General features: G+C 33.1%; 1 long non-coding RNA gene across 1 annotated transcript; it reads right to left on the minus strand.

Annotated features, from left to right (window-relative positions):
• Positions 1-7,169: 7,169 nt before the first annotated feature.
• On the minus strand, positions 7,170-10,085 carry LOC131003715 (uncharacterized). Its single transcript, XR_009094775.1, has 3 exons — positions 9,920-10,085; positions 7,999-8,065; positions 7,170-7,395 (listed from the first exon to the last, which is right to left on the minus strand). It is a non-coding gene; the product is annotated as an uncharacterized LOC131003715 (long non-coding RNA).
• Positions 10,086-10,863: the final 778 nt, after the last annotated feature.

Below are 10,863 nucleotides of genomic sequence, written 5' to 3' on the forward strand. Positions count from 1 at the left end.
ATATAAAATTTTCATAAATTTATTATTATATCTTACATTATTTATCTATAATGTATAATAATATTATTAATATGAAATTATTTTTTTATTATCAATACTCTACATAACTTTTTATTAAAATTCTTATCGAAAATATTTATGTTTATTTTGAATTGGTTTTGGAAGCGACAATGGGCCAATGGCTATAGCCTATAGTGGAAAAGCGACGGCACAGAAACACACAAAAGTCTTCAACGAAGTCTCCATCGCAATTGCAATCCCGTGTGGAATATATTTTCCAGTTTTTTTAAAAAAAATTATTTACGCGCTTCTTTCTGATACGACGCAAGTGCTCCTAAGTCAATATTTTTTTTTACTATCCTCTCAAAAAAAAAAAAACAATTATTTTACTATATAATGTTTTGGTTTTGCAAATATATTTTTAAAAGTTCCGACAACAACGCTGGATGTGCAGCTTACCAAAATTTAAAGTTCTTTTTACATTGGACAACGACCAAATGCACGCACTGCAATTATTTTATTTTATGGAAAATAATAGTGCTAGTTTGCTTCCCAGAGAGGGCGAAAACATGTGGGAATTGAATTCCATCGAAATTTGGGTTCATTCTAATTTGAAGAACCAAAATTTTGCCTAAAATAAAAGTCTCTCTTCCCCCTAAAAAAATTCTCTGTTCATTTCTAGTGGAAGAGCAAATATGAATGTGAGTAGTGGTGAGTTTGTGGAACAAAATTTAGTGATTACAAAACAAATACCAAGAAAATATTGGAAAATGCCAAACATTTTGAAAATATTATTAATATTAGTGGTACATAACTTTTTTATTTCAAACATTTACCAATACCAATATCGATATATTCGCTGATATTTATGTGAAAGTACAATACTGATATTTTAATAGAGTGATGTTAAACGGCCACACCGTGGCTAACACAAAATAGGTAAACATGAATTTTTTTTTGATTGATTTAACTTATTTCTTAAAATAAAAATAAAATATAGTTATTTTACCATATTGTCCACATTGTAGCTATTTTTTTGTATCTTTTTTTTTATTTAAAAAAATGCAAAAAAAATAATAATTAAAAATAGGTACAATATAGACAATGCATTGATATAATCAAATCTTATTTTTATTTGAAAACTAAATTAAATAAATCAATTTTTTTTCTATTAAGCTAGTTGGTGGGTGGCCAAAATTTGACTGCATATATTTATTGATTTTAATAACCACCATAATAGAATGAATTTGATTTTAGTAACCACGTAAGCTCCAATTAAGTACTTCAACAACCGAAAAGAATTAGGGTGGACAAAATTATAAAAATTAAAAATATAATAAATTAGAGTAATTTAATTCATCACATTTTAAAAATTGCATTAAAAATATAATTTTAAAATAATTCTTAATTTTATTTACCAAAATCCTTAAAAATAAAGGGGCATGTAGACAACCTAAAGGAATTTTGTGGACACTGTGGGTTACATTAGTTAGTGTCGGCAGAATTTAACACGCAAAGGGTTATTTTCTTTTTTTAAGGCCCAACATGTGTTTGGGTTGCTTATATGTCCAATATTTTGAAGTTTGTGTCACGTACCTTTCTAATTTACTAACCCAAACTCATTTTTGTTTTTTTTTTTATCGAGAAAAATATTCATTTCATTAGAAGAGGTACCAGAGGTACCCAAAAAGATCTTACAAAACCTTTTTGATCAGCTCATTAGAGCACCAGCAAGAAAGATCCATCTCCTTTCCAACTATCCCGAAGATCTTATTCCAACACCACGTTCTAATTTTGATCTCCGTGACGATGTTCTTTGACTCCCATTCCATACGTTCAAACCGTTTCTCATTCCTTTTCTTCCAAAGAATCCAAACGCAACAAACCCAAATAGCAGACAATAGCTTTGTAATCTTTTTTTCTTTCCCGAAGCAAGAAAACGTACCAAAGTGACTTTCAACCCTTTGGGGACGCACCATTTCCACTCCCAGCCACTTCTGGAGCTCGTTCCAAACTTCCTCTGTCTTGGGGCACCTAAGAAACAGATGATTTGTCGATTCTGGAAGGAGTTTGCATTCGCTGCACTTGGATTCTTCTTCTCCCAAATCAATACTTCTCCCAAATCAATACGTTCCAAACTCATTTTTGTTAATTTAAGTAATAAATTGATAATTTTTCGACGAAGATTTTTAATCAATTAAAGAAATATTTGGTAGCCCATCAAAGTATTGTCGGAGTCATCGTTTCAGAAAAAGAAAAGAAAAAAGAAAAAAGAGTACTGTATTACTCTCGTATTTCCTTAATTTATTTACTAGAAATAAAAGGAGAATTAAAAGGAGAATATTGTGCCTAGTTCCATCTCCCATCAATCCTAGACCATCCGCCACCCATAAAATTTTGGGTGAAAATGGCATAACCTATTCAAAAAAATAAAATACAAAAATTTCCATCTTTTATAAAATATATAAATTATGTATCCATTTAGAACTTTTTTTATCCTTATGTCGCTTTGCAGTAATACTCGAGCACTAATGTTCGACCGTTCGACTCGCAGTGGCAAGTATATCGAACATTAATGCCTTTCTTAAGAATATTTGAGAACTAATGCTCGACTTGCATAGATTGAGCATATCGAATTAGTGTATTTACCATGCTCAACTCGCAATGATCGAGCAAAGTTTGCGATTCGAATAATACAAAACAATGAGATGAAGTTTTAATACATTATGTAAGGACAACTTTATCCTTTCAAGCCCAAAATAAATATTTTTTATAGTTTTTTTTATAATGGATATTTTTTGATTTTTTTTAGAGTGGCTAAAAGTTACCATTAACCCTGTTTCAAGCGCAAAATAAATATAACTTTTTATATTTTTCAATAATTTCAGAATTTTAATTTTTCAACAAATTAATATGCAATGTTTTTTCAATAACGCATTGGGGCTTAGTTAGGATTCGGTCGGTCGGTCTTCATATAGCCCTTGGCGAAAATAAAAAGAATGGCTTAAGAAATAGAAATTCGACCTTTTGTTGTCAGTTAAAGATATCACATAATCAGATCGTATTCCACACTTGTGTGGTTATATAACTTTAGTTATTGTTAAACTGCGATTATATATAAAAAGGAAAAAACAGAAAAGACCAAAAAATCCTTGAAAGCACAAGAAAGCAGACTAAGGGCCGAACCTCATTAAAACCTTCCTACGGAAAACCCAAAGGGAAAACCGTAAGAAGGAAAAAGAGTATCCGTCTAGACGACCAAAGAAACCAACAAAAAAAGGAAGAGCGGAAGGGAAAGTTTCAGGAACTCCGGCCTAACCATCGTCCCCAAACAAACCCGGCTCAAAACCAACAATAATGATCAAATAGTTAATGAAATAATTTAGATTTTCTAATATTTTGAGAAGTAAAATCATCAATAGTGTTAGGAAATTAATTGAAATATCATTTCCTTAGTTTTGATGATCCCAATTCTCAAAATATTTAGATTTTCTTTTCTAGACTAGAATTTATTTGAACTCAAGTGTAAGAGTTCATTTTTCTAGTTAGACTAAAGAGTATAAAGGCAAAGACCAAGTACTGAAGATCGAAATACCGAGGACTGAAGACGTCCATACGTCCATAAGGCTCCATTTTCTCGAAGATTGATGATGAGGGAGGTGATTGAAGAGCAATGTGCTATTGTAGAGACGTTTGAGAAGGTGAACGTCGAGGAGCCCCCATACACCGTGTTAGTTGCGGTATTTTGCTAATAAATTAGTGATCTCTTATCTTGTTAAACTAATTGATGTCTAGTAGACAAGACTTAGCTAAAAGAAAACTGATTGTGCTCTACAATCTCTACTTAGGTATTAGACTTGCCTTACTTACAAAATCTTTTAGCAAACTGACCTCATGCATTACAAACTATACATGCTCAAACTATTAATCAAAACCTCATCAGACTGACTTAAGTCTTTTGATGTGAGATTCAAAGAAAAGATTTTTCACAAAGTGAGACTCATAGTCCACCGAATTTCACATGATTAATTGATCAAGATCTCTTGTTTGTCTAAATTGATTACAATCAACTTACTTGATGCACAAATAAAATTGCTACTAATCAGAAGACTATTTCTTTCACTTACTGACTCATTATGAGTAAGCTTGAAAATACTCCGAGAAAACGATAAAACAACGAAAAGCTGCAAACCGGTGTATTCTTCTCCCTCCCCCCTCCCTCCCTCCCTCCCACACTAGTATATACTCATTGGGGACCAACAATTTTATATATTTTACGTAACTATTTTGATTTAAAATGTAAAAGTTATATTTATCTAAAGATTAAATTAAAAAAAAATATATCTCTCTGTCTCTCATCTTTTTTAAATAAATCTATTTTCAATTCTTTTTATTTTTATTTTTATTTTCAAATTTAACTTATTTTTTGTCTTTGCATAATATTAATTTTTATTATTATGAATTTTTCTTAAGATTTTTATTTTTTAAATATTCAATTTGAATATATTTAGTTAAAATCATTTCTTATTATATTTATAAATGTATTAATTAAATTGATACTTATTAATTTTACATAAATATATAAATATAAAGATATTTCCCGTACGGTATGCAAATGCTAGTGATATTAACCAAGTTTTTGGAGAAATTAGTGGGCACTTGAATTTAGCTTTTAAATATATATACACGTTCAAATCAATCAACTCTTTCACATGAAGGCGAAGCAATAAATCTGCTCAACACGCAAGTTATATCATTTCCTTAGTTTTGTAAAGTATTATCAGCTTCCTCGAAATCTTTTTCAAATGTAATGGTCCTATTAGAAGACTTTATGTCACAGTATTAAAAGCACTTGTCCTTGAAATAAAGTGGAGAGAAAGATCAAAACAAATACTCCACTACTCACTCCGTCCACAAAAAAGTGCCCCATTTGAGTGTCGACACGTGTATTAAGAAAACTGATAAAGTTATTTTGAGTGGAGTAAAAGTTAAAAAGTAGGAGTAGTGTTAATTGCATGAATTAAATAAATGGTGGGATGATGGGTTTATCAATGGCATAAGTTATAAATAAGTTGAAAATTAAAGAGTATGAAAGTACAAAAAGGTAAACATAACACTTTTTTGTGGACAAAAAAAAGGAGGTAAGTAGGACACTTTTTCGTGGACAGAGGGAGTATCACTTAGCAAAAATTGGCGCGATATATAGGAGGTTCTAATATTTTTCATATTTAAGGGCGTGCTTGCTTTGAGGTATAAAAAAAGGAAACCTATATTTAATACCTCGTTTGTTTTGATGTATCAAAAAATTTGGGTATGTTGTATAATTTTTTTGGGCAGCTCATTATCCCTTGAGAAAGAGATAATTTTATACCACCTTATAAGAAGTGGATAAATATATTATCCTTCAAATAAAACAAGATATAAAAAATGTGGTCTCCACTTTAAGTAGAAGAATGGAAAGAGAATGGAATCAAATAAAGGAGTGAAATTGTAACAATAACCATTACTTTTATTGAGTGTTTGGTTTGACAATGGAAAGGAAACATTAGTAAGGAATTCTCTTTCTTTTGTTTCCCCTCTATTTTGAGGGGTAACAAATTGAGTGATTGGATTACCCTCAAGTAAGGGTAATGATTATCTCATTACCCAAACCAAACAACAAGTAATGGATTCAATTACTTGATACTCTTTCCAACCTCTAAAAACATCCAACTAAACATGGGCTAAGTAATAAATTTATACATCATTATATTGTCTCTCCATTTATAGGAATAAAAAGCAAACACACTCAAATAATGCTTCACGTATTATTTTTGTATAATTCATAATCAATTAATACATGAATTTAACTTTACATTGTCATTGTTCTTTTACCTATTTTGTGACACGCAATGAAATTCTTTTCCCTGTTCGTGGTTTTCTTTTGTTTTAGATTTTCATGTAATCCTGTATTTCTTTTTTATCAGGAAAAAAACATATAAGATTAAAAGAAGGGTACCAGGGATACCAAAAAATCAGGTTCATAGTACAGTAGAGGAGAAAATGAGAAAGAAAGAAGAAGCAGCCACCGGGGAAGGAAGAAGAAGAAGAAGAAGGATAAAAAAAACGAAAAACCAGAAGCTAACGAAAGGAGATCATCCAAGCTTTGAAATCTCTCGCTGCGGGTTCCGAACCGAAACCGAGCTCCATGTCCATGTTCTTGATTTGATTTCTCTAATCAGATTGTCCTTGCTCCAAGAAGATTTGCTGAATTTGCACTCATTTCTCAGGTTCCAAATACACCAAACCGAGCAGATCCACAAGCTCCTAAGGCTGCAAGCATCTTTCTTGTTGCCGAGATTAGAGAAAGTGTTGAAGTGCTCTTTAGCACGTGGTTGTAATTCCGTCTGAACTCCGAGCCAAGAAAGTAATTCATACCAGATTTCAGAGGTTCTTTGACATCCGAAAAACAGATGGTTTGAGTCTTCCTGTTGTGATCGGCAAAAAACACAATCTGCTTCGACGTTCAAAATAGGGATCTGTCTTCTTATCAGATTTTCGCACGTCGCCATCCTATCTTTTAGGATTCTCCAAGCCGTAAACTTCGCCTTTTGTGTAGCTGCTGCTTTCCATATGGTTCTGAATTCCTTTCCGGTGCTGGACAGAGTGTTTGAAGAAAGCTCCTTGCTGATCTCTTTGTAAGCAGAGTTAACGGAGAAGAAACCATTTGAAGATGGTTTCCAGATCCACCTGTCGTTCTTCCCTGAAATCAGAGGCACATTATTGATAAAAGACGTTAGTTCCTCAAGATTGGACTGCTCCCTATCCCTCAGGTCCCTCTCCCACTCCAGTTTCCATTTCCAGACGCCTTGATCCCATTCCCCCATGTCTCTAATGTATCCTCCCTTGTTGCTATTAATGCGAAATAATCTAGAGAACCTATCCCTCAATCCAATTCCCCCTTGCCACGCATGATGCCAAAACTTAAACAGATTACCCTTCCCAATTTTAATATCCAGATTATGTCACAGCCCGCCCTAACTATGGATAGTTAGGCCGAGTGATCCACGACTAGGGATGGGGTTAAAGAAGAAGGGGAAGAAAAGGGGCGTCATTTATAGCCGTAAAACTTACTCATCTTAATAAAACTCGTCATTTTTATTCATTAATACTCAATTGAAAACAGTCTATGAAAGACAGCATAAAACTTAATTAATATCATTAATCAAGTTATACATCGTATGAAACCATTCTCTTAAGACTCAAAGTATGACATAACATACTATAACATCAACAACATCTTGCAGCGGAAAGTAGCTAGACATATGTATGAAGACATATTCTAGACAGGTTAACTATTTATTAACAACCCTGGAGACTCCGCTCATTGCAGCACCATCATCACATCAGCTCAACCTGCACATTTAGAAAACATATGCAGGGCTGAGTACAAAAGCACTCAGTGGGCACGTATGCCTAGGTATAAAAATACATGCTTCAAAACTGTAAATTGTCATGCCATCATAAACAGTACAGCAAGGGAGTTTTTCGCTAAAAAGGCCCAAGCTTACTAAGTTCATTTATGATTCTTAAAGTTCGTCTGATCAGACTAAGTTCTTTTGTAATCTATCATATCTGAAACTGTGTGCCGGAGAGGTGGCCACCTCTCACGGTCACTTGACCGGCCAACCCGCTAGATGACTCACGGTCACTGGTGTACACTAGCCCTGACAGGATAGCTATCAACTGCTCAAGACCCGAATTCGATTGCATCATTGGCAAAGCCAAAGCAGATAGATATCATACTAAAATTTAAACATTTTATGGCAAGACAACAGTTGTAATATTTTCCAGTTCAAAGATTTGTAAGGAAATAACTTGTTCAAAGGTAGCATTAAACTCGTTTGATAGATATATAAAACTGAAATTAACAGTTAAATCATCTCATGCATTCATTCGTATAAGAGGCCTACGACACGCAGGGGATCTCTATATACGTATAGTAAAAGTAATGCCCACCTCGTTGTGTCTCTGTATCAATGAGTAACGTCACTCTCTCCCTCAAGTCGTTACTTCCCAAAAGGACCTTCATCGTTATGAAGAATTGGTGAGAAGTTATAAAAGAAACCTCGATTAATAATCTAATCTCTTTTATGAAACATTAGTATCTCTAATGTTCATCTCTCTTGATTGTTAATCAATATAACAATTATTATCTCTCGTCATTACTCATTAATTATAACATCCTTATGTTATAATTAGCAGCGCTTCAATTAAAATAAATATTTAACACATCGAAAAGTCCACTTTCTTAGCAGATCTATTCGCTCTCATCTCGTCTAATTAACCAATTAGAAAGTTAAACTTTCCATTAGGTATGTATTTGAGTCACAGGTCAACAAGAATTGACTATGCTCAAATTCTAATTTCACTAAAAATTTCGACATGACCTATTCATATATAATGTCAGCCACGAGATTTCAACGCGTGAATCTCACTACGTGAACTCGTCTCTCGACTCAAAACTTAACATCTTGACATCTTTTCAACGCAAACCAAACAATTCAAAATCATCAAAACTCTTTATTAGTAAACTATCATTTATACTCGACACCAATTGTTCGAGTGTCAGATACCAACATTTATGTGCGTTAATCATAACTCTCACAACTCACACCATTTAGTCATATCGTATCATCCATCAAAACAAATATAATCAAGTTGTTTTCTAGAAAGTTTTGCTGTTTTTGTGTCATCTTTAAAAATTCATAACAACCAACTCAATCATCATAAACTCTCATACCAATTGATCTCAAAAACTCCATGAAGTGTAGTTCACTCTAAAAATGGTAGTTAACCAAAAAGGTTAAAGGTTTTTGGAGATATTGCTCTTTTAGTGCAGGCTGTCAAAGATTGACAGTTTCTGCCAATTTTGTTTAGGCCATTAGAAACCAAGGCAAACCTTAATAAAATTCCATCAAATTTAATCAGCCAAAACTAAAGGTATCCTTGAAGATTTGGTTAAAATTTCACAAGAGAAAACGTTCATATGATCTGCCAAATAAACAATGAAACTCATACACTTTTACTGTTGGAAAAATATGACAGCAGAACAGGGCATTTTTGAAATAATAAACTGCTCTGTTTCAGAGGTCATAAAAATCGAAATCTTATGTTTTTAGAAAAGTATTGAAGTCTAGTTTCGTTTAAAAAAAACGGTGATGCAAAATCCTTCATGGATTAATAGATATAAACGTTTTTGTGAAGTCTACCAACAGTTGACAGATTCTGTCAAGGATTTTTTTAAAATATCTTTAAAATACCAAACATCATCCAAAAGACATGAAATTTTGCAGCGACGAAATACACATATCATAGATAAACATACTAAAATTTCAGAGCCATCAAGCAATGAAAACTCATCGAAACATAAGCTTGAAACTTCTGTAAAATTTTGACAGAATTCCAGTTTTAATTTCGTTCAACAATTATCATCCATAAATTGTAAATCAATTAGCATGCTCATGTGATATCGTAGAACACATATACGCAATAATATTCATTATGCAACGTTCCAAACTTCACGAATTTAAATAATCATACTCTAAAAACTTATACAATTTTCGTGCTTGGAAAAATACGAATTTAATATATATCGATTCTAGCATACCCTTAAGCACAAATATCAAGTCAAAACGATCAAACAAAAATCGAAAGACAAGCTAATATGTGAAAAACGGGGCTGCCCTCATGGGTTTCATAGCTACGGTTCGTTCCGTTCTTACTCCCTTCATTAAACATGCTCAACATCTACCCAAGAACAACATACTAAAATTTCACGACGATCCGACGTCGTTTCAAAATAAAGTCGAGAATCGACGTTTTTCGACGTCGACGAAAATCGAAAAGAAAACCATCAAAACGTAGGTAGAGATCTTACCTACTTAGATACGTGATCGAAAAGATGATCGGCGCTCGTCTCGGTGCTCAAATCGGAAGTCAAAAGCTTGAGCTCAAGCTAAAATGAAAATGGCGTGAAGTGTGTGTGTGTTTTAGGTGTTGTGTGTGTGAATGTGTTTGTTGTTGTGTGAGTTGGCTGATATAGCCGTGTAATAAATGTGAGTGGGTGGGTTTGGTTGGTTGGGGGGGTGGTTTGGGGTAGGGTAGGTTTAGATATTTAGGATATTAACCCGTTAGTCGTTAAATATCTCGTTTCGTCTCGTTTTAACGACTAACTACCCATACTCTTCGTTACTCGCCCTCTCAACCTCTACTCACTTTCATTGCACTCGTAATTCTATATAAATAAAGAAAACGCAAGCTCGTTCTCGAAATTCTGATAAACGAGCTCATTTCGTTTATCGAGAAATCCTGATTTACTATTCACTCGTCGTCCAAAAATAAAAACTTTCATTATTGGACTCGTATCGAAAAACTAAGAATATTTCTCGACGACGTGCACATAAGATTTTGAAAGTCGACAAAAAGACGAAATAGCAGTATTTTACTATTCATCGTCAAAAAGTCAAAATTTTGAAAAACGTCTTAACGGACTCAGATCTCACTTCCGAGTTCATCGTTCTCATTCAAATAATTATCTCGAATTATTCAAATACTCAAACTCAAATACGGATATAAAATCTCACATCATTCTCACATCATCGAAAGAACATCTCAACATCTTAAAAAAAATAACAAGAAAACTTCATATAACTCCTCATCTCTTTACAAAGTAAATCAAACAAGGGATCTAAACCCTAATTACTCAAACTCAAGAAATTAAACACGTCATCAAAAGCCCGGGTATTACATACCCTCCCCCTTAAAATAAATTTCGTCCCGAAATTTGTACCTCTTGTAAATGTTTCGGGTATTTCTCTCACA

The sequence above is a fragment of the Salvia miltiorrhiza genome, unplaced genomic scaffold (genome assembly GCF_028751815.1).
Source record: "Salvia miltiorrhiza cultivar Shanhuang (shh) unplaced genomic scaffold, IMPLAD_Smil_shh original_scaffold_259, whole genome shotgun sequence".
NCBI classification, from domain to species: Eukaryota; Viridiplantae; Streptophyta; class Magnoliopsida; order Lamiales; family Lamiaceae; genus Salvia; species Salvia miltiorrhiza.